At 27.6% G+C, this 26,364-nt stretch overlaps 1 protein-coding gene across 4 annotated transcripts in view; it reads left to right on the top strand.

Annotated features, from left to right (window-relative positions):
* The first annotated feature begins 621 nt into the window (after window positions 1-621).
* LOC135955609 (receptor-type guanylate cyclase Gyc76C-like) overlaps window positions 622-26,364 on the top strand; it is an 86,241-nt gene continuing 60,498 nt past the window's right edge. For 2 of the 4 annotated variants that reach the window (XM_065505964.1, XM_065505962.1), the window contains exons 1-2: window positions 9,902-10,268; window positions 10,907-11,090. The gene's annotated coding sequence lies outside the window, so the exon portion shown is untranslated. Of the gene's footprint in view, window positions 1,315-9,901; window positions 10,269-10,906; window positions 11,091-26,364 lie in introns of those variants that run through there. The other 2 variants (XM_065505965.1, XM_065505963.1) reach the window with 1 other exon arrangement.

Here is a 26,364-nt window from a genome sequence, read left to right as displayed (position 1 = left end):
AAATTTGTTTAATTCAATTTTTTTCTTGGTTGGTGTTAATGAGTATATTTTCATTTTGTAGATTATTTTTTTAATGACCAATTAAATTTGTGAATTCATGTCCCGCTTTGCTTGTATTTACTTTGTTGAAAAAGCTTTTACTAAAAAGCTTTTCTCTGAGCAAGATAAAAGTATGTTGCCATACTTACCTAATTAATTTATAAGCGGCAACTAGAAAAATAGTTTAAATTGTAATATAAACAAGTTAAGGGAAGGGTTGATGGCTTGATTTCCCATAATTTCTACTTTCATCTACTAAACTAAATCATTTTATTTACCAAATATAAAATTGTGCTGTTGACATCAATTTTTAGACAAATATATTTAATTTGGCTTAAAATTTGATATGTTTCATTAACAGGGTTTAACTTAGAAATAAATGTTTAAATATATTTGTTAAATCTTAGTTTTTAAATCTCTCAAAAGAATGTTCAAAGTCATTTAATTCAAAAAATTCATCAAATTTTTTATATGTCGTATTTGTTTACTTTAAAATAAACAAAAGCACTAAATCAACTGTTGAAAAAAGCACTGAAATGACAACGTTGTACACTTATCCACTTGTTGTCTGCTCTGCACTTTTACATTCAGTTGTCTTTTGTCAGTCGTTCGTGAGACATTACGAATCGGTAGTGTGTGCTTTGTTGTATTTAGTGGCATTCACTAAATTTAGTTAGTGCCGTGTTGTGTGAAAGATACAATTAGATATTAATTTAACTAAATACCGTTTAAATTAATGTAAATTGCTATAATTAAACATATTTCGGCTTTATTAACAGACAAAATTCAACGAAATCTATACAACAGATTAAAAATAAATAGTGTCTAATCAATTAATTTAACAAAAAAAAATAAATAAAAAAAGAAAAGTTACAAAAGAAATCAGGAAAAATAAAAAGAATATTGTTCTTTCTGTTCGTTCACCTACACTTGCATACACGATCCCGTAGAATATAGTAAATATCAAAATACGACTAAAATATAAGAGATAAAAGGGAGAACGAGCGCCAGAGAGCGTGCTGCAGAAGAGAATGAGTGAGATTTAATGAATAGTTTAACAAAAACACGCGCAGTAAAATAAGCAACGCGAGTTGAAGGGAAAAATATATAAAATTATTATTAATTATTGTTCGTATTATTTTGAAGTGATAAAATCTAGAAAAACCAATAAAAAAGTGATCATTTTTTCGAAAAAAAGTGAAAAATAATAAAAATAAAGAAAATTTTGTCCATTATCGCTGCACACGTTCATCGTATTTTTATAAAATATTTAATGTAAGTAGAAAGAAACTGAACAAAAATTTATGATTAAGTGCTATGAATTTTATTTTAAGAATTTTACAGAAATGTAAATATTGAAAAATGTTCTGCACTTGCATACGTATTAAACAGTATTTCAGTGCATATTGTTTATCTATGTCTGTCTGAAAGTCTGCCTTTAAATAATGATAAATGTTGTAAGTACATACTTTATGGTTTGATTAATATGATTCGTGTACATTATTACACTTGCAAGTGTCAGTGTTGGTAAATTTTGATAAACTGCATTTGGTACTAAATTTTATTTGTAAACTAGTACCTTCTTAGACCCATTTCAAACTAGGCAATTTAGTTACATAATATCATTTTTACTCATTATTTTATCACGCTGATATCATTGGGGACAAGTACTTACTACTATCGCTTATCTATAAGTCATTACTTTGATATCACTAAAACTATTTCCAAGTATGTAATGACTTTAACAACTGATTGATAGTTAGTTCTCACAGAAGCCGACATCAGTAGAAACCCAAATACAGAGCATTTCGAACTTCAAAGCATCTCTCGGTACCCAATTTCCCTGCTTTTAGATGAATCCTGCTGCACGAAAACGTATTGAAATTGCTGCTTGAGTAGCTCCAAATGTTTTTGCAAGCTCTTGTTAAGTTTGACAACAATCTATATGGAATAATGCCTCCAATTCTTGGTCTTCATACTTTTTTGGATGGCCTGGGCGATCTTTGTCTTTCGTCTCAAAATCACCATATCTCACGTTTATGTTAACAACCTTTGTTTAAACTTTAAATTTATCGTGAATTTTTAGAGCTAAATCTAATAGGATTATTTTACAGGGAGTAAAAGCGAATATCATAGTATAGTTTTAAGAAATATTTTTAAATGTATGTCCCTCAAAAAGTACCGAAAACCGTCCGAATGTATCAACTAATACATCACTGATACATCGTCTACTACATGCACATCGTGTGTGTGAGTTGGTGTATTTGTAAAAACTGAACTACAACAAAAACAACAACATCCACTACGACAATATCAATAGAAAAGAAACACAAACAACACAAGATCTTGTTTGTTTACATTTTAGCTGTGGCTTTAATTTGTTTTTGTTTTTAGTGAAACGCACTCGTGTTTTAAAAATAACTCTAATATGGCAGAGAGCTTTTTTCATTGTTTTTATATTTCTTTTATACGAAGTCCAATAATAATAATATGAAAAAAGTACAAATTGTACAAGATGGAATTTAGGAAAAACAACAACCTGCAACTTTTGTTTTTCATTTGTATCTACGTAAGTGTTTGAGAGTGTATTTGTATTTCAACTCTCTCACATTCTTATTATTGAATAAAATCAGTGTTGCCAGAACCAGTTTGTAAAAAAACTTTTTTTAAATTTTCGAAATCCTTAAGTGCCTCTAACGTATTGGAATGTTTTTCAGAACTATTACCCATATTTTTATTTAGAAATGTATCTATCTGATTTATGTTATACCCCCATATTCATAAACAATTTTTAAATTTATCACAGGTTTATAAGATAAATTGTGTAGCAAAATTTTGTTTTATAAACCTTTGATAAATTTAAAAACTGTTTATGAGTATGGGGGATAGTATGTGAGATTTACTTGTGTATTTATATCGTTTTGAAGGTAAAATAATATTATGTATCTTTAAAATCCAATCTTAATTGATAATATATGTACTTAATGAGATTATTGTGGAATTTAGAGAAGTCATATTTTGGATTTTGGAAAATTCATGAAAATCAGAAGAGAATATAGATTGATAAAAAAAATATCTTAGAAATGCACTTTGAAACACTGAACAACACATTTCATGCAGTTTTACTCTCACTTGATTTTGCTTCTCTGGCCACACTATCTTCTCTCTGGGTTAGTTGATCGTTTTGAATGTGAACAAAAGTGAAAGATACGACTGAGTATAAGAAGAAATTAAAAACAATAAAATTTCGAAATAATCTCGTTTTAGCAATAAAAATCGCCATAAAATTAAAAATAGGCCAGATATTAAAATACATAATTATGTATTAAAATTTTTTATTAGCTGGAGGTTAATAATTTGCTTGGCATTCTACTTTAAATACAGTTATATTGTTCTTCATAATATACACATGTACATTAGTTTTGAATTGATCAAAAGTTTTACGATTTAAATTAGAGATTTTTAACAGCTTATTTTATACATACATACATACCTATGTAGGTATTTATATTTATTTTATAATTTATAGATTTTTGGTAATTATTCAAACTTTTTATTTTATATAATTTGAAAGTAAATTTTTAATTAGGCTTAAGTTCATTTTATTATAATTTAAATTCAAAGAACATCACTGACATCACATTTTAAATAATTGGCAAATTGGAATGCATTTTCTAAGCTGCCAAGGGCTTTATCAACAATCTTTATTGTCAAGGTCTATTGTAGATATCATCTTTTTAACTTACTATTATTAGGAATTAGAATATGGGAAGCCAAATTCATATTTATCGTTTCAAAAGAATCAGTTGCGTTCGGTACAGGTTCCCTGTGATGGTCTGCTTAGGTTTCAGTAGCTCATAATAGATAGGACCACCAAATGCAGAGCATTAGCTTAGTGCCATGGATATTTGGCTTTGGTGTCGATTCGGCTGGTTGGCCGAGATTCACATACATACGATCTTTTACGCTTCGGGTTATCGTAATGGATCCATTTTCATTGCATGTAATGATTCGGTCCAAAATTGATTTTCTTTTATAGCGTTTAAGCAGCATTTCAGACATACAATGAATGGCCTGGGCGATATTTGTCTTCCGTGTCAAAATCAGCACTTCTGAACCGAACAAACCATCTCTCGCACGTTGAAACCAATGAACAACAATCACCATAAGCTTTGGAGAGCAAGCGGTGTGTTCAACGATTCTTGTCAATCTCAACAGGTTTTGTCCCCGTACAAAAATAATAATATTCATGGAATTATCTACAACATAACAAAAACATAAGCTTGTCTGTCTCACATGTTTATTAATTTTGAATTTAAGAGTTTTTTAAATGGTCGGACGATTGGGTTTGTAGGCCTTCTTGACTATATCATGGAACTTCATTTAGCTGTTAATCTCAGTGCGTTGAAATTTGTAATCATTACTTCAATGTCTACTAATTTGTAGATCCCTTACGAACTTCAATACTTTTACTCATTCAACTATTTAACTGTAAAATAGTCTACTGTAGCAGTTTTAAATTATTTTAATAAATTTACATTTTCTGTGTATCTTTAATGTTCAAAACTTTATTTCACTGCAGTATTTATATACGAAATTTTAAAACTCATTTGCTCATTTAAATAAAAGCTGAATTAGCATATTCATGAAAAGAACAAAAATATATGAAATTCATCGGAAAAAAAACAAAACAAACAACTCAAGACAGAACAGAACAGATCGATAATATGAATAAAACAAACTAAGAAAAAATGCTTTGATGTATTAATCATGCATATTTTCCAGTTAAATGTGCAACAATTTGTGATTTAAACAAAAAATAAATAAAAAAAAAAAGAATTTAACAAAAAAAATATTTTTAATTAAAATTTTCTCAAGCTCCACTAAACAAAATGTTAAACAATGCAAACTAAGTGATGCACTAATAATAATAACACTAAAATATGTGTGTGCAATTGTTTTCTAACAAATGAACAAACAAGAACAAAAACGACACAAGCAATAGTGTCACCGTTAAGCACAATCATACGAATTGAAATCTCCTGGATACGAAGAATGACAGATTTCTGTGTTGATGTGAGTGAGTGAGTGTTAAAGCGGAAATGTCATCATTGTTTTGTTTCTACGAGTAGAGCATAAGAATGTTTATTGTGGCGCTTACAGACATTTTGACACACAAACTATACACACACAGAGACCAATTCACACTGGCACCGCCACCACTTGCATACATACACAAAGGATTTGTATTTAATTTTTTTTTTTTATTTTCAAAGTCGCAAATTTCAATAGTTCGTTCGTTTTAGTTATTTTGCTTTCATACAAACAAACAAAAAATCGCTTCAAATTCAATTACGTCTTTTCATACAATATTTTCTGTGTTATTTTTATTTTCTACATATTTCTGTTGATTCGTTCCTTGTTTTTCTGTATTTTTTTTTTATAATTTTTTTTTCGTAGAGAAATGAACGTATGTATAAATGTATAAATGAACATTTGATTTAAATATAAGTCAATATAATAAAGATTAACTTGGTGCTGCTTATCAAACTTTTATTCCCATTTTTAAGCATTTTATTTGCCACCAATACATTCACACATACTGTGGACGTGTATGTGTTTACATGCATGTACATATATATTTATTTACATATGTATGTGTTAGTGTATCTGTGATCATTTGTTGCTTTGGTGCTAGCGGGTTAACTGGCGTTTTTATTATTTTGTTTTTCATACCCTCCACTATAGTCCAACCAGATGCTATATAGTATAGTCGTGCAATAAAGCTTGTCAGAAGGTTGGTAGTTTTACCTTGAATATACTATACACACCACACAGTGAGATAATATTGCTAAAAGTCGAAAGAAATCTGTAATTTCTAAAAGGATGGTGAGAGAATGGAAAAGATAATGTTTTTGAATGACATTTTACAGTTGTATAAAATGATTAGATCAGAATGCTGTACTGGAAAGAAGTTTGAGACTGTAAATCCAACAATCGCCATTAACTCCCAATAAAAATTTCGAAAATCCCTTTACAACATTTTAAAAGTGTTTGATTAAAGAAAATTTGGCTTAAAACAAATTATATCTACTTTAAAATATAAATTTTTAGACAAACAAAATTTAAAAAATTAATTTTAAAAAAAAATATTTTTTTTTACATTAAAATTTAATTTTTAATGACAATAAAATTTTATTTTCAAAATTATTTTTTTAATTTTTAGAAAATTTTTTTTTTTAATTTTTTAGTGAAAAATATTTTATGACAAACAAATTTTTTGGTGAAAAAAAATTAGGGTTAAAAAATATTTTGACCCATATTAATGACTTGGTAATCGATATATTGCCCAAAAATAGGTAAAAAATCGAGATTGTCCTGGTTTTTTCCTTATTTCTCGATTTTAAATAGGAACTGAACAGGGTCCATAGAGCATATATTGATATATGAATCATGTATTTAAGTTATTTGGGGGCTGCAGAAACATACAGACGGAAAGACTGATATGGTTATATCGACTCAGCTATCTATACCGATCCAGAATATTGTGTCTGTCAAATAGTATATTACTCTCATATATGGAGAGTTCAATCGGTTGAAGAAATATATTGGATCTGCACCTGTGGTTGGCACAAATAGCCAACTTCGGCTATTCAGATGTCTACAACACAACGAATATGAGAGAAATTCGTTAAATTATTAAAAAAAGGGAAACAAATTGGAGATTGAACTTCAAAAACGCATTCAGAAAATTCGTTTTATGCAACATTACAATGAATATACTAAGGTGTGAAACATATTTCAATTCCTATTTGTTAAAGTTATTGAACAAAATCGATGCTTCTTAGGTCCTAAATGGGAGAGTTAGAATTAAGACCCTCCTGGCTTTTTCGGAAACATTAATTTATAGAAGTGTAACATTACGGTCCCAAAATGGAGGATGCGAGAATGAAGAGAGTCATTTTTTACTTATACTTTTTATAGCGCATCCACAAGTCGTCTTAAATGAATATGTCAAAGACGCTTTAATATATTTTCTGTAATTTATATTGTGTGTACAAAATAAACACTTGTTTAAATATGGAGAAAATGAGAGCAATAATACTCTAAAAGGGATTAACTACAAAATAATAATAATAAAATAAAATCAAAAAATAAATAAATAAAGAAAGTCTTTGCAAAACAATGTCTGCTATTAATAAATAAGTTAACAGTGGTGGCAAAAATAATAAAGACAGCGACTATAAAGTTTAATAAAAATTTATAAAATTCCTTTTCCCTTTAAATTCTATTACTAAAGAGTATTTACAAAGTCGTTAAGACTGCCCTTCTAAACACATACAGGAGCACAGTGGCGTATGATACGTAGATATACGAGTATGTACGTTCAGATGATGATTGTCAAACACTTTAGTTCTACTACTCGTACACAGAAAGCAGCTGATAAAATAAAAAGAACATTGTTAACACGAGTTTAAAAATAGAATTGCTCTGCTAATTGATGAAATTTCGCTTGCACAAGAGTGTAGGGTATTTTCGCTTGATACTACTTGTGTTGCTGTGTCTGCTCGAGTGTGTTTATATTTCTCAAGTACTCTATAGTATCAGACGTTTGGTTTGTGTTGACCGTTCGCCGCATCGGCAAAGAGGATGTCCAATAAATTTTGTTAAACGTATGTGTATTTCTTTTTGTTTGTTTATTTTGTTTTTTTCTTCTTTATTTTGGAGCATATAGAGTAAATTCCTTACATTTTTATTTTGTTTAGCTTCTGGCGATACGAATATTGAGATAGAAATTATATGCGTATATTTCTTCATATTTTTCCTATATATTCTTTACATACATATGTATGTAAGTATCTGTGTATGTAGGCTTGAGTGCTAGTAAGTGTGTAAGTACTTTCAAAATGAATACACACTATTCGTACGTACTTACAAACATGTAGATTTATTTTATATATATTTTTTTTTGTATAAATATTATTTATATGTATATTTAAATGTATGTAGTTAGTAATATACGCGACATCACGTTATTGGAATTGAGCCGTTGAGAGTATGATCTTGCAAAACAAAACAAAAAAAGAGCGCACGATTTATTAAACTCTATAGGTCTTGGGTACACCCAAAAAAAATTTACTGTTAATGAGATTTTGAGCATTATAGAATATATAAGTATATCGCTTGAAACACAGGGACCTAATGTTAACAAATAGTTTGAGGGATGTTCCAGTTTATCGCACGATCATATTTTTACTGATCCCTTGGAGATTACAGACCACTTTAAGATGATTCTTAAAAATGGGACATGCTCCAAACTTAAAGCAATTAAAAATATACTTATAATAGGATTCGACTAACTGAACTATTAGAAGGTTGTGGGGGAAATATCTAAAAACACATGTACAGAACTTAGAATCTGAGAAATAGGCAAACATTTCGAAAAACATATTACACAAGGCCAGACGGAAATGGTTAAATCGACTTCATCGGATCTAAAATGAATTTGTAGAAATTACAAATGTCAAACGTATTCACACATACTCATCGCTCAAATTCGGATCAAATTCTGAACCATGTTGTCATGATCATAATTGAACAGTGTCATATTTTGATTGAATTTTATGGTTACTGCCTGTTTATATTATTGTTAGTCTTAATCATTGCTTGTTTATTAATAATCATAGTATAATCATAATATTCATATTATAATAGTAGCACAACCACAATACGATTGTATCCAACCATATATACATATATATTTCACCACAACCATACAAGTTCATGTAAATACATAATAACTGATATAATCATATGATTGCAGACAATCATATTATGGTTGTACCACAATCATATTATGTTTGTGGTATAATCATATTATGGTTGCAGCACAATCAATATGGTTAGATCCAACCATATTATAATTGTGGTAACCATATTATGGTAGAATCCAACCATACTATGATTCTAGCTCAATCATAATATGATTTTAAAATAATTCATAATTTTATTTGATAACATGATCATATGTTGTAGCCAGATCATGTCAAAATTATAAATATAACAATATTATTTTCATAGTTATCATAATATAGTTATAGTTAGAATGTTCACACACATATGTAAATTGGTTCCAAATTAATCTTATTGTCAACTATATGTATAGCGACAGTAATTAAAAATATGAATCAAAAAATTATTGATGAAACGAAGTTATTATTGAAATAAAATGTACACAGAGAAAACAGATTCGTAGTAGCAACCGAATTTGTTGCTAATCGAATGATTCGGTTGCACACATAAAATTTTTCGGTTCTATCAACAGAAAGTCAGTTGACAAAGAAGAATTTCGCTTGAAGCAACCAAATTTTTGTTACCCATTCTAAAATTTGGTAGCCACAACTGTAAAATTCGGTCACTAAGGTAGAATCATTCGATTGGAAACAAATTCGGTTGCTATCACGAATCTGTTTTCTCTGTGTAGGTAACAGGGTTGGTTGAAATGAAGTAAAAATTATTTTACATTTCGGATTTGCGTCTGATTTTTTAATAAGGTTTATTTCCAATTTTTTTTTTCACTAAAATTTGATTCCCCAAAAAATTAATTTTCAATATTATGTTCAGTGCTTATTTATGTGAAGTCTATAAAAGTTTCAGATTTAATTTTTGCCAAAAATAATCTTTCACTTTTTCAACACAAACGATTTTGTAACAAAATTTGCAAAATGTTACAAACCCCATGACTAACTTAAAATGTTTTGCTACGCCATCATAGGTGGCAGAGTATTAAATATTACGATTGTTAATTTGTTTTTCTTTTATCCACATCTACTACATAAATATTTGTGTATTTTTTAAATTAATAAATGTTTTTTTGCGGTGTGTATGAAATTTTCTCAGAGTTGGTTGGTAAATTCATGAAAAAGTGTCCATCTCTTCTTAAGGCAGATACCACGACGCACTCTCAATAAATACAACCAACTCAGTGTGAATTTGTTTTCTTGTTGTTGCTGTTTCGGGTGCTATTTCAGTAGTGTTGTTGTATCAGTAAAGTAGAGCGCCGCACTTGTGCTTTGCGAGCAAATTCAGTATTATTCTACATGTCTGCGATAATAGTCGTCTTTATTTTCTGGTACTAAAGACATACGTCGTCGTCGCGTGCTGTAATTGAGTAGTTGAAAAAATTAAAAAAAAAAATTATTAAAAAAAAAATTCAAGAAACAGAAAAAGTAAAAAAAAAATATTATAATAAATAAAACAAAATATATATAAATAAATAAATATATTTTTTTATTATTGTACATAAATAAATACATTTATATGTTTACGTACTATGCATATATTTCTTCTTTAATAAATGCTTGCATTTGCAATTTCTTTTTGTTTTTTCTCTTGGTTCTTTCAACGATCGCTATTCAAGTGAGAATTGAAATTTAAAAGATTTTCTTTTACTATTTAAAATATTTAATATGCATATGTATGAATATGAATATTTTTTTAATTGTCGGTTTATAATATTATTTATAATTATTATTATTTTTCCATTGCGCCTGTTTGTTAAAGTAAATAATTAAGTGATTTTAAAATAAATTTTAAACATGATTATTATGATAAAGAATAAAAATAAAATTCCATAAAAACAAATAAAACAGAAATATTTCAGTTGTGTGATTTAATAGAAAATTATTAAATATTTATTTGCTCATGTGAATTAAACAATATTACCTATCACACTGTTTAGCCATATAGTATTACATTATTAAATTATATAATTTATTAAATGTTGTCTTACAAAAAATATAAAATAAATTTTGTTTTCTATTTTTCTATTTTAAACAATGTGTTGTTGAATCCTTGAATCTAACAGCTATCTGATACCGTTAGTTTCAATTTATCATCTTATTATCCAAAAGGGAGAGAAATATTTATAAAAAAAGTAAAACAAGTTGCATCTTTACACTTTACACTAAAATCGATAAAAAAAAAACAAATAATTGCACCATTAAAAAAATTAAGTGCGAAAATTGCAAAGAAATTCAATTTTGTTAAATGTGAGTATAAAAAAAATTCAATTTATATACAATACATTCATTTATTTATTTAGTTAATAACATTGAACATTTATAGTGAATATTTTAAATCTTCATTATTTTGTACAAAATGTTATTTTATTGTTAATACCCTTGTATAGCTCGTTATAAAGTATATTTCACTAAAGTGACAAAATGTATACTGTTGAAGGATTAACTTTGTAATACCATATCAAATACATAGAAGTGATTTTATTTATTTTTTTATTAAAAAATACAATTTTATAATCAGGGCAAGTTTAAATATGCTAAAAAGAAATTAAAAAAGCTTAAACAATGTATGCAAAATAATAAGAGCTTAAATTAATTTAATTGTACATTTTTTTTTAACTTAAATGATAACTGAACTTAATGAAAAAAATATTATTTTTAGATCGTTTTTTTCTTCTTTTTTCATAAACCCAAAAAACTTACTTTTCAAGCTTTATGTTTGAAAAACTTGCCCTGTTTATGATATATAAACAATATTTTTGATTGATTTTCCATTTTAGAATATAATACCCATCAAATACTTTTATTACAAAGTAAAGGGTTAAAATTGTAATATATGTTTGTATGCAATTACATAAAACAGTTTATACATTTATTATTTTATTGGTGTATAAAGCTAGGTACTCTGTTCAAAATTTCGTGCGAAATGCTGTCAAACTACATATAAAATATTTGGAATGAAATATATGCGAAATAATTTCGCAAAAGCAGTACTCTGTTTTTATTGTGGAAAACATGTGAAATAAATCTGGCAACCTTATTTTTCCACACCTTATTTTTACATGTCAAACAGCATGTAAAATTGTTCGCATGAAAAAACCATAATTTTTCGCAAATATGAACAGAGTACTAGGCTTAACTTAAAAATGCGTGACTTTATTTAATTTTATTTAAAGTATTGGCCATTGTTAGCTATGTCCTCTTCCCATCTTTATGACAACATATGGATTCCGAGCCAAAAGAACTGCTCATGAAGGAATCAAGCCAATATCGGATATTCTGTTCCAAAGTATGCCAGAGAGAGCGTTTTGCATCAGGTCAGGGCCCGGTCTGGACTATAAAGTCGGTGAGGCAAAACTTCCCCACCACTTCTTTCTAAATAGGGATTGCAACATATGGCTGAGCGTTGTCATGATGTAATATTACGGTTTCATGTCTAGCCGCATATTCTGGGCTTTTTTCGGCCAATGCTCGCTTCAAACGAAACAGTTGCGTTCGGTAAAGGTTCACTGTTATCGTAAGTGATTCGGTGCAAAAATGATTTTCTTTTATTACGTTCAAGCAGCATTTCAGACATGCAAAATCATCTTTCAAGATCTCTCGGCTTCAATTCGTATGGTAACCAATTTCCCAGCTTTTGGATGAATCCTGCTGCTCGCAAACGATTTAAAATAGCAGCTTGAGTGGCTCGTACTGATTTTGCAAGCTCTTGCTAAGTTTTACAACAATCTTCATGGAGTGATGACTCCAATGTTTGGTTTTCAAACTTTTTTGGGTGGTGTGGGCGATCTTTGTCGTCCGCGTCAAAATCACCACTTCACAAAATTCTACATTTTCGAAGCAAAAAAAAAACCTTTTCGAAATTCAAAATTTCGAATATTATATTGCGTTGTCATCAGGTTTATGCTTAATCTAGAGATTATTTTAATAGTTTTAAACATTTTTCGAACATTATTTCTAATTTTGATTTTTGATATCGAATTTTCGAACATAATATTGCATTAGCATCAGGTGTATGCATGAATACCAAATTTCAGCCTATTAGTGGTAGACGAACCAGTTGAAAATTTAATTAAAAATTTTGAGCTAAAGCTGATTTCGGTTTGTTCGACTTTCAATAGTTCGGATGAGATATCTGCTGTATATCAAGTAAACTATTAGTTCATAGCATTATTAATATCGTACCAAGCTATCTGATTATTATAGACATCTTGTGTGTCAAATATAATCACAGTGATAAGGTATTTTTCTTCTAATTCTAACAAACTTCTAACTAATTGGCTTTTGCTCCAAAAAGTAAAAAGGAACCAAAATACTTCAAAATTAATAAATTTAAAGCTAAAAATTCATTAATGAAAATTAGTTGGAAACATATAAATAAAATATCTTGTACAATTATTTACCACAACTTAGCTTCTAATGAAAGTATATAGGACTCTTTGGTTGCTAGGCAAGATGAAAATTTCTATATATTTTTTTTTTCACATTTAGCTGTGAATTATAAGTATAAACATTTTTTTAATGAGTTTCTACAACAAGTGATTTAAAACTATTGAATTAAATAAAATTTATTATGTATGTGAGTTTGTAAGGAATTTTTGCTTAAGAGAGAATAATAAATTTAATTCGAAAATTAATAGGAATTTTGGATAATCTCAAAAATAATTTATATTTAATTAAAACACAACATAACAGTAAGTTTTCTTTTGTTAGTTAATGGCTAGGGAATCAAATTAGGTTTAAACTATAGTTTGTAAAACTAATTTGTAATTTACAAATCAGTGATGCATTAAGTAATTTTAAGTTTAAGAATATCATAAATTTTTACTGAAATTCTACTAAAAACTAAATACCATACAATAATTGCTTAAAGCTAATAAAATAGAGAGAATAATATAGGTTTAAAGATGGTTTAAATCCTTAAGTATTTACAGTATTGCTGGTTTAAACTTTAAATTTAAAACAAACATATCTGAGATAATCTTTCAATGAATTTTAACAGCTTACAGGATTAGAGTTGTGTTATTTAAATGGAATTCATTGGTTTACTTATCAACGGCAATGTGCCAGCTACTTTATGGTATATTTGTTTTCCGCGTTTGTTTCTGTAAGGTTTTTGTTTAATACAGAAAACAAAACCATAAATTGACCAAACAACAAATAAAACAGACCCCATCTAATTTCTATTAAATAAAATGTTTGTTTCAAATAAATATCCACAAGTATCTATTAGTATGTGTGTTTGCAAGTGTGAGAGTTTTAATTTAAATAAAATATATTTAATAACACTTGAATTAACATTATCATCAATTTTGTGGTTGTATTGTTTTTTCTTCTTCTATAAACAAAAGAATATTATACTCTTACATTTGTTTCTTCTTCCTCTGCTGGCGTTTCGTTTAAAAAGAAATTTCCGCAGAAATATGTATACAAAAATAAGCTTTTGGCAAAATAAAGCGAATTAAAAAAACAGAAAAACAGGCATATTTTCACAATCTTATAAGAAGCCAACAAAATTTATACTTGTATACATATTTGGGTGGCCCTTATTTTGCACTTTTTGAATTTTCAATGCCCCCAATTTGTAAAATTTGTTCTTTTATTAACCGTATTTCATTCCGTAGCAACCAAATTACTTGCATACTTGATTCACACATCAATACATTCGCTATAAACCCGGTTCGCTTGCTAATTGAAATCGAGAAAATCGGCCTACAAATGAGATATAAAGAAAAAACCAGGACAACCTCGATTTGTTTGCCTATTTTTTTTATCTATATCTGGATTACTAAGTCATTAATATAGACAATATGGATATCTAATGATAGATACATATATCAAAGTTATTTGCAACCATAGTAAGTTGGACCTACCAAAAATCTATAAACAAATTAAGAAACTTTTTTTTTAAAAAAATTATAAAAAATGTTTGAAAGAACCTACAATGGGACCTACAATGGGTCAATTTAGAAAAAAAATTTCTTCAAAAACAAATTTTATTTTATTACAATCAAATTAAAAATTTTTTTTTTTAAATAATAAAAAATGTTTGAAAGAAAATTAAAATTTTTTTTGAAAAAACAAATTTTTATATTTTTGAAAAAAAATTATTATTTTTTTTAATTAATAAAATTATGTAGGTACTTGATAGTCTCAAATTTGTTAAAATTATTTTGTATTTATTTGGTTGCTGATTTGCGATTTTGTAATTATAAATGTCTAGGACATTGTGGAACAAACATCCCGATCAAGTTGTTCCTGTCTTTTTAATGTAGAAATGTTCAAATGAATGTCCACAAACACTACTCCATCATTCCTCCCTCCAATAACCTATGTAATTTCCTAATTTTTTGAAATTTCGTTTTAAATTCGACCCTAAACCTAAAACTGGAATGTGAAACCTCAAAATGTTGTGTGATTTTGCTAAAATGTTCAGCATTTAGTATTTAGTTGACGGATACCTTGGGATCAGCTTAAACACATGAAAAATAAGGGCCACCCTAATATGTATGTAAAAATGTAGATATAATGAAAAATATATTTATAAAAATAATTTAATGATGGCAACGTGAAAATACTTAAATATGTATGTTTGTATGGATGGATGAATGGATGGATAGATAGATGTTTGTGTATAGTGAGGAGGATTGTGCTGTGATGATGTTTATTTAATTTATTTATATTGTTTGTATATAAATGCTTTTTTTAATTGACGGATATTTAAAAATACCGACTACTAACAAGTATAAACAATCAAGTGCCTACAGTAAGTAACAAAATATTCAAACAAATTAACAAATAAAGTAGAAATTATTGTGTTAATTAAGTTGTTAATTCAAACAACTTGAATTCAGATGAGATTTGTAATAAAAATCTCTCTCCTTAGATTTCTCAAGTTCTTGAAAGAACTCGTATATTCTTATCAACTTGGTGTTATGTCATGGAATTTTGGGCTTTTTTTTCAAAAAAGTTAAAGATCTCTACTTTTATCACACACTGTAACTCATACACACATGTATTTACTCTTACACATATTTGCAGTATTTTTGTTTAATACCCATTTAATAATAATATTTAGTACATCTGTAAATGGTCTATTTTAACAAGATTAATGGATAGATAGAATTATAGCACAAACCAAATGAAACGAGTGAAAAAAAAAACAGCCACAAACTACTTGTTATTTGGGTGACATAAAGACCCAGTTTCACAGAGGAGGTCCCTTTCTACGACCAGAAATATATATACATGTATGCATTTGCTTTTACAAAACCAAAAAATAAAATCTGTAAATAAACATGACATGTATAGGTATGTATCTCATAGACGAGCTATTAAAATTTGTATTACCAAAAAAAACCACAAAATCTGATGTTTTGCTTTTCAATAAAATCCTTTACATACCTACATATGTAAATTATTCATGATTTAATTAATATTAAATGTGTTAATAGAATTAAATTGATATTTTGCTAAGTATTTTTAAAGTGTAATAATTTAAACTACAAATATAAGATGAAAGTACTTAGTGGTCAGCAGAAGATGCATCTAGAATATGTACTTGAATCCAGAAGATTTTTCAATGGAAAACACACATTTGTATAACTTCCATCGCATTTACCATATATTTATAATTGCAAATTTACACAGAATCGGTTAACTAATAATTTATATATATAAACTTAAACAGAAATAAATATTTATCAATATTTTAAAGCTTTCAAAAATTACCATCGAAACCAGCATAATTGGTAATTGCTTCCTAGTCGCCTCTTTTTAAGGGCATGGTTTTTCAATAAAATTATAACCAAATCACAATTATCTGAACTTAGATATCGTTTAAACCCAAAAATACCAGTTTCTATTTTTTTTATATTTTTTGGTTGGAAAATATAATACTATTGGGTGTATAACATAAAAATGGGGGATTTTTTAAAATGTTTAGCTTTTATTTTGAAAAAATTTTACAAAATATATTTACTCAAAGTATTGGCCATTGTTATATGATCTTTTGCCACCTTTCTGGCAACATATGAATTCAGCACCAGAAGAACTGCTCATATTTTGAAGCCAAGAATGAATCAAGCCATCAATCGAAACAAATAGTATTCGGACGAGGCAAACACTTCATTCTAAATAGTTTTTAATGTGGCCGAGCGTTGTCATAATGGACTATTACGGTATCGATTTTCGCCCAATGCTCACTTCAAATTCAAATGAATTAGTTGTTTTTAGTACAGGTTTCCTGAGATGGTCTGACCAGATTTCAGCAGCTCATTTTTTTGGTCCCACCAAACACAGAGCATTAGCTTAGCGCCATGGATATTTGGCTTTGTTGTCGATTCGGCTGGTTGGCCGGGATTCACGTACATACAGTTTACATCGCAAATAATGATTCGGTGCAAAAATGATTTTCTTTTATAGCAAAATAGTCTTTCAAGCTCTATCGGCTTCACTTTGTATGGTATCCAATTTTCCTGATTTTTGGATGAATCCTGCTGCCATCTATTGTAAATCCCGCATTTTTAAGTCATACACCCATTAATTGGACCACAACCATAATGTGATTCCACCTCAAACATAAAATGGTTAGATAAAAAATGGTAGCTGATATGATATGATAATATTATAGTTGTAGCATAATCGTATTATAATTGAGCCTAACCATATGATTTCTCCTCAAAAATAATATAATTATTTTTAAAGATATTAGATGACATGACTCTGATCTGCTTATGGTATTTCTTACTCTACTCTCAAAAATCGTTTATTAATACTATTTATACATAACTTTGTTTTTATCTATAAAATACATTTTATAACTTAATAAAATTGAAAAAGAAATTAAAAACTTACTTTTATCATAAAAACCATTTCAAATCACATGTTTTCTTTGAAGACTTTTTTTACAACATGCAGATATTTTATTGCTATAAAAGTGTAGAAAAAAATGGCCATTAAAAAACTATGCAACAGCAAATGCTCTCAAATGTCTGGTATATGACCTTCAGTATTATAATCTTGTTTAATTAAAAGAAAGGCATATTTATTTATAAAAATACCTAGAAAAAGTAAATACATACATAGATACTAGGTATATTGGGGAAAACAAATTTAAACAATTGAAGTTTTATAACTTTGTTTATTTTATAATGTGGCAAAAATATGTTTTTTTTATGTTTATATATTTTGATAAAACTAAATTTATTACTTCAACGTGCTACGTACGTATTTTTATTCTCTGCTAGACATGAATAATATTTAATAAAACAAAAAGTGTGGAAAGATACAAAAGAATTTTGATTTTTGCCTGGAGACAACCAGTAATTTTCGATAATTTGGAGAATGAATACAATCTTTTAAATTCACTTTCAATTTTGCTTCAACACAGTTTTTATCTAGTTATTTTTAGATTAAAAGCAAAATTGCTTGTTGTTAGACTAAAATAGATTAAAATATAGGAAATTACATTCGTACTTGCAAGTTAACAAATTTTATCTTATTAATTTTCTCGATAGGTATATGTTTATATGTATTTATTTAGTTATTTATATGTATATATTCATTTGTATATAATAAGAAAAAATACAGGCGCTCATGATGTTTTACACAACAGTTTTGCTAATTTTATTGTTTGAGAGGATGCATCCACACTCTTCTAAAACAAAAACAACCAAAAAAAAAAACGTTTGTTCTTTTGATTTCTGATTTTTGTTTTGTTTATTCCGATACTTATTTTGATTCTTATTGTTTGGCATGATTTAAACATTTGTTTACATTTCAGTTCAATTCATTTCTTATAGTTTCTGTTTGTGCCGGTTGTACAATTTTGTTCTTTTTTTTTTTTCGTTTTATGCTGATGTTAAAAAAGCTTTTTAAAAATATTTAAACGAAAAATAAATAAATAAATTGTTTGTGCAAGTATTAAAAGTTTGCCAAAAATAATAAAGAAATATTATTTCATTGATGTGCAATGAATATTTTATTAAATGTTCTACAAAAATATACTTTTGTATTGAAAATACCCACCTAATATAACGCAGTGAGCATAATTAGCAGGTTGTTTTATGGATTTATATAAAGTTTTTTTTTTATTTGGATTCAGCTTGTATATACTGTTGGTATTTATTATAAAGTGTGTTTGGGCGTGTATTTTGAAGCATGTTGAAAAAAGTTTGTTTGCATACATTAATATTTTTTTATGTTTATTAGCTGTTTTTGAACAAGGTTATTGAAACTATTTTAAGTATTCGTTAACGGCATTTTAAATTGTTATAAAATAACTTATTGGTTTAACATGTTTAAAAAAATAAATTTCTTAAATTTAAATGGAAATAGAAAAAATAAGAGAATTTTTTATGATATTTTTTATTGCTATAAATTTTTTTTCAAAGAACAAATAAATGCATTCCAATTAACGTGAACATGCTGATCTATTATCAAAATGCATATTATGTTTAGTTATTTTTATTGTTTTCTACAAAATATTATTAATCATAAAATTAACTTTAGAAGCAAAAAAAGTTCCTGGAAATTTTCTTAATAACCGTTAAATAAACAAAAAATACAAAATTATATTAATTTTGTATTAGACTATATTGATTGTAAACAGAAGATTTTAAAATTATTATTATTTTTAAATTTTAAAAATAATAGTAGCAATGCTACTTTTTTTAAAAAAGTAGTAAATTTTAAATTTATTCTGCAGAATATAAATAATCATAAGATTTACTTTAAAAGCCAGGAAATGTTCTAAAAAATTGCTCATTAGTTGTTAAAAAACCTACTACTGTTTTGCAAAAAGTACTAAATTATGTTAAATTTTTAAATGATTTTATTGATTACAAAGAGTAGATTTCAAAATCATTATTATTTTTCCATTTTAAAAATAGTAGTAAAAATACTACTTTTTCTAAAAAGTAGCAATCTATAAATTTTCTAATAATTTTATATGCAAAAATTTTTTTTTACAAAAATTTGCCTTTAATTATTAAAAAATCTACTACTATTTTTAAAGACAACATTTAAAAATATTGTTATTTTACAATTTCAAAAAGAGTGTAATATAAATACAACTTTTTTCAAAGTTTTTAATCATGAAATTTGTTGTTTATATTATAATTATTTAGAAAATAAATTTTTCATGACAATTTGGTAAAAAGTACTAAATTATCTACTACGTTTTTACAAAAAGTTCCAAATTATGTTAAATTTTTGTCGAATTATGTTGTAAATACAGGATTTCAAACAAAATTCAGTTTTTTATTTTAAAAATAGTAGTAGAAAAACTACTTTTTTATAAAAAGTATTAAATTCATTATAATTGTTCAGGAAATAAGTTCTACGATAATATACATTTTCATGACGATATGTTAAAAAGTACTAAATTAGGTACTACTTTTTTGCAAAATTTACCAAATTATCTTAAATTTTTGTCAGATTATGTTCATTGTAAATAGCGGATTTCGAAAACATTGTTAATATTTAATTTTGAAAATAGTAGTAGAAATACTACTTTTTAAAAAAGTACTAAATTTTTTATTTCTTCTGTAGAGTATCGTTTTTCTATTTTATGAAAACAAAAAAAATTTTAAACAAATATGGACAAAAATTAAAAAATTTTTTTTTTATAATTTTTATCTGATTGTATTGAATGTGAAACTAATATTTAAAAAAAAGTACTGAATTAGGTTAAATTTTAGACAGATTATATTGAATGTAAATAGGGGATCAGGTATATAGGCTACGGTATTTGATGGCTAACAAAAGTAGGAAATACATATTTGTAGATTTCAATAAACTTAACCATTGAGATCAAGAAAGGCTTATTATTAAAATATAAAATTATTTATTTATTACGGTTTAATTTTTAAAGCTGCCAACAAAGTAGTGAATCCGTCTTTCTTTGGCTTAATAATGTTTGTGATTTTTTCAGCTGGATGTGTAGTAAACTTCAACACAACTTTAATACGCACTTTTTTTAATTCAAATTTCTATTTCTTCAACTAACAAACTTAAGCGATAATTTCAACTGAGCATCCGCAAAAAACCGCTAATTAAGATGCTGTTATTTTAAATTTTAACGCCACTTGTTGTTTTGAATATCTAAAGATCTACACGTAACGTAGTGCAGTAGATATTTTTATTTATTGCCTACAGCTAGGAAAGTGTGATAAATTATTTCCAACACACATTTAAGCCGCAAAAAAACCATAGCTATAGATGTCTCAGTGTTTAATAAATTAATAAATGTTAATTATTAAAAATCGTGTGATCATTTAGCACATAGATCAATGCTAATTAGAGATTTTGCATGAGTCTAAGTAAAATTTACTTTAAACGTGTTTACGGGTAATTCTGCAAAATACTTTGTATTTTTTTCAATTTGTCACTGGGAAAATTAGCTTTTTTCTTCATTGAACGAAAACGTGTTGAATGGCAGGTATTTGAGATTCATTAATATCGAGTTTGTACATATTTATTTAAATTCATAGTTTGTTGTTGTCACTCGACATCATCGTAGATCTTAAATATTTAAAGTATTTCTTAATGGAAAATGTACACAAAAAAAACTTAATGTAATTATTTCTCATTATAGTTTTATTTTACTTAACTTTTGCTACCAGACGTTTTTAAGCTGTAATAACGGACTTTGGGGAACTAGTTCGTTGTTTTGTTTGCTCATTTAATTGATAACGTAATTTGGCATATCGCTACGAAGGTGTACTTAGTTCCACTTTATAGATTTAACAATTTATACAGTTCGTTCGTTTATTTGTTTTCAGTTTATTAACTGGTTTTTCGCTTAACCATATTTTTTGTTTGTAATACACTCACAAAAATTTATAGTTTATTCAGATTAAAATAACTTAAGAGATTCAATTCCTGATTAAAGTCCCTGTTCGTATTTTCTTTCTATTTAAAACTGTAGCTGCTGAATGAAATGTTTGCCAAAATTTTAATTTCAGAATTACATTTTTTCTTATCTCTTGTTTGTCATTGAAAACTACTCGTATAAACTTACTTAGTTGCAAAATTTTTATAATGAATCATAATTACTGCCATAAAATTTTCGAGTGTAGTTATTTCGCAAATCATCGTTATTTATTTTATCCCTCAAACTTAATAAAACTCTACACTATGGTGATAACAAGATAAATCTACATTATTTTTCGAATATTATTGTATATAGACTTTTACACGACAGTCACTGAATTCGATCGAATCAGTTCCATTTTTGTTTTCCTATTTTGTTTTCTTAATATGTGTTTATAATAAATAACACTTTTTTTGTTGTTCGAAATGCAAACAAAATATTTGTGGAAATTTTCCATGGCACCGGAGAAATAAGAAATATCGTAAATTGTTATGATTTTATAGCAGATAAATAAATATATTCTTGTTTTTTTTTGTTTTTTGCTGCTGCTCTCCATCTTTTTTGTTCCAAAAGAGGAAGCAAGTTGGAAACGAACGTGCATGGATGAATGAATGAATGAATGAATGAACAAATTAAGCAAAAGAATAGAAAATCATAAAATTAAAAATTATTTTTTAATATACAATTTATTATTTTGTAATTTATTTTTCAATGAAATAAAAAATTAAATAGTTTCTTTAGCAAGCTGGTTGTGTGGTGGTAGACATACACATAGGATAGGTTAGGTTGAGTAGGGAAACAGTCCATATCGCCATATTGTAAGCTCTTGGGGAAGTGTTCTTTCCCGTTTTTGCGGAAGCCTAAATAAATGAGAACCTAGTTGAGAACTAGGTTTGGCATGGTATCCAAATAGAAAATGTGGCACAGATGTTTCAGTGTTTCGTTCTATTCCTCACACGTTATGCTGAACCTATTGGCGAATAGATCAGTATAAGCCAAATGAACCTTCTACTCTGTATCTCCAGTTAACACTTCCACTAGTATTCTGAGTGTTGGCTTATTTAAGTTCATAATCTCCTTCATTTTCATTAGATTTGAGTTTCCCCAAAGGATAGTGCTCGTTCTGCCGACTTCAGAGTTCTGCCACTCTCTGACTTGTTTGTACCTTAGTCTCTCCTCTCTCATTTAGTTCATCCTTAAAACTCGGGAAGGGTTTGGTATTTTGCAGATTGACGGTATTCATAATTCCATGATGGCTTGGGATCCATATTATACGAGTTGGAGTTTTTATATTAAACCTTTTAATGCTCTGCGTAATCGACATGATCTCACCCTGAAGTACTGTTTACTATAATCTGGTTGAAGAAAGTATTTACTTTCCTATTTGGTTACCTATTTTTGAACCGTCTGCATATAGATCAGTTCCTTGCTCTTGTTACTTCATGCTACATTCGAATTCAGTCAAATCTTTCAGTGGATAATCTGGTAAAATATGTATTATCCTCTGGTGTCAGGTTGCATGGTCATTCATTAGCCTCCCTCACAATAACATCAACCTAGTTGCAGTATGGTTTATAATTCACCTGTATTTCGATCGGTAGCATTGATCAAATATTCTCAATCGATTTTTAAGAAATGGTTTCCATTGCACCCCAGATGCTTGTCCCTATATTTTTTGAAGATGATTTTTTATTTTCCTTCATCTCTAATAATGTCCACTCGTATATAGTCACTGTGTCATCTTATAGTTTACACTCCATTTCGAGCCTATCGCTCTTCGGCAGAAAGAAAATATTGTATGTGCTTTTCTACTCTGCTATTGCTGTGATCCTTCCAGTTAGTCTTTAATCGAGTACTACTCCTATGTATTTGACTTTCAACGTTATTTGTATTGGTTTGTTTTGAAACATAATTTTGAATTTCCCGAATTCTAGTGATCATAAAAAATTCGTCTTTACATTCAATCCCGCCTCTCTGGTCCAATTATAAGATATTTTGAAGGGCTTCCTTAGCTTCCAAGGTTTTCAAACAAAAATGAGGATAAGTTTGTGGGTCTATATGCTTTTGGATTTATCTTGATCTCTTTTCCTGGTATTCGTATCTTTCCTGAATCCCTTGTAACTAGTTCAACATATGATAAATAAAGGAAACAAATTAGTTTTGTGTTCATCCTAGAAACCTACCTTTTCCACATACTGTACTCTACAAAGTAGATATTTAATAAGTCAATGTAATACAAATATGTTGACAAAATCAATATCAATAATAAGGGTATTAAATACAAACAATAATTCATCCTTATAAAGGCGGCTAAACCCTGTCTATATAGACAGTGTGTATAAGTGTAGGAATTTGTTGACTTAAAAAGGAGAAAACGCGTGTTTTGATTGCTTTTTGACAACAATTCCAACGAACTATGAAAATGTACACATATCAGCCACAATTAATACACATGTACATTAAACTACAAATAAATCTACATATCTAGGCAAAAATATCAATCTATACATTAGGGTGGCCAAAAAAAAATGTTACCAACTAAAATAAAAGTATAATTCATTTTATGATACCGTTTCTCAAAATGTTTGTTCTGTCGTCAATATTTTGATGAACTGGGTCCAAGTATAACAAGGTCCTTTAAGGTTTCTATGATTTTTTTCATACTTCTTGCAAAAGAAAACATATGAAATATTGGTTTTAAGCCATATCTGATAATATCGTGTAAGTCCAAAAAATCTTTCATATGATGCTAATATTTAATATGTTTCATTTGCGAGAAATGTGAAAAAAAATCAGAAAAAACCCATCGAAATAGAACCTTTTATCATTTGATCCATCTCCAAATACTCAAAAAATGAGAAAAAATTTTAAAATAAACATTAATTATAGTTGGGAATATTGCTCCATATAAACGGGGCCACCCTAATATACAGTACACACAAACACACCTAAAAAATAAAATAAATTTTTTTTTTTTAGTTTTTTGCAAAATTTACGTTGTCATTACATTGTCAACAAATTCAAAAAGTAACATGTGATGATTGATTTTCGACTGTCAAACAATAAACCGTCATTAAATGGGGAGAGAAACAAAAATATTTACTTTCTGCCGTCTATAGAGAAAAATAAACACTGGAATTGTGAAATATTAATTAGTAAGACATTTAAAGAAGCCCATACAAACTAACAGCTGGTTAGAGTGTACAAAATTTGAAAACAACATGTGAATTCCATCTGTTTCTATAATTTAGAGGACACTGTATCAATTCAAGAAAGAAAAAATGTATAAATAACGCTTAACTTTGGTCCATTTAACAAGTAGCTTCTAATCAATACAAATCAAATTAAAGTGATTAAGAGAAAAATCAAAGAAATCATAAAAAAAAAACATGTATTCGTATGAAGAAGAACTTGTATGATATTTAATTGAATTTCTGTGAATTTGTATTTGATAAGAATAGGGTTGGAACAACACCACTACTATTACATTAAAATATGGCAAGTGCATTCTGGTATTCAACTAAAACCGATTTTGAAAATCAATTTTTAACTACATACAAACATGAATTGAAAAGCTAAAGGTCTGAAATTTTCATATATTTTTGTTTTGTATAAAACAGTTTTATTATAAAGACACAAAGTTTTATCGGTTAGCTTTCAAATGTTGATAGTTTTTGTAGATATCAAACTCTAATTGCACACAGATATCTGTTTACCTACATGCGTAATTATTAGGATGACACCAAATATAAAGTATATAAATAAAAACCAACTAAAATACTTTAATATAAAACAATTTTGGAAAAAGTGAAATTTTGGTATAGCAACTTATTTTGGACTTGTTATTTGGGGGCTTCGGAAAGTTGATTTCAATAGACAGGCGGACATGGCTATATCGACCTAGATATCTATAACGATCCAAAATATTATACTTTGTATAGAAACCACTGCCAGTCATAACGATTTTACATTTTTTTAATTTGTATATGGTTTAATCAATTTAAGCTAAAAACATAGATCTAGATAACTAATACTCAACCTCATTAATGGCCAAACAATTTTTTGGGAAAATCTAAAAGAACTATTTAAAATTTGATTTTAGTTGCAAACATCAATACAATTTTGTATTCAATATAAACAGGGATTTCTTAATGTGCAAAAGTGTATCATATTATTATTTATATAAATAATTGTTCTATTCATATATTCATTGATTTAGTATCCTCATGACAGAATTACTATTTACCTAACCAATATTCATTTGTTACCCAACAACTGGTAGTTGCCTTTAAACATACATAGCAGTGGTTGGCACTCATAGCCACCAGGGGTAAAACATAACAACACGAATGTCAAGTTCATAAAAAATTATAAAATAAGAAATTGAAATCACATTAAAGAAATCATATAACAACAGAGAAAGAAAGTGCACAACATGTTTTATGTTCTTCTCTTTATGCCGACCACTACGTTGATTATATATGTACATAAACATATGTTTGTATGTACGCAACACATTGCATTTCCAACAAATTCAAATTATTATTTAATTTCAAATGTATTAAATACACATTTGTTTAAACAGAAAGTAGAAGAATTAAATAATTGCTATGTCTATTTGAAATATATGGTCATAACATTAATTAC

The sequence above is a fragment of the Calliphora vicina genome, chromosome 3, assembly GCF_958450345.1.
Source record: "Calliphora vicina chromosome 3, idCalVici1.1, whole genome shotgun sequence".
NCBI lineage: Eukaryota > Metazoa > Arthropoda > Insecta > Diptera > Calliphoridae > Calliphora > Calliphora vicina.
Note: the sequence above shows the minus strand (reverse complement) of the source record. Positions and strands in the feature narration are given on the sequence as shown.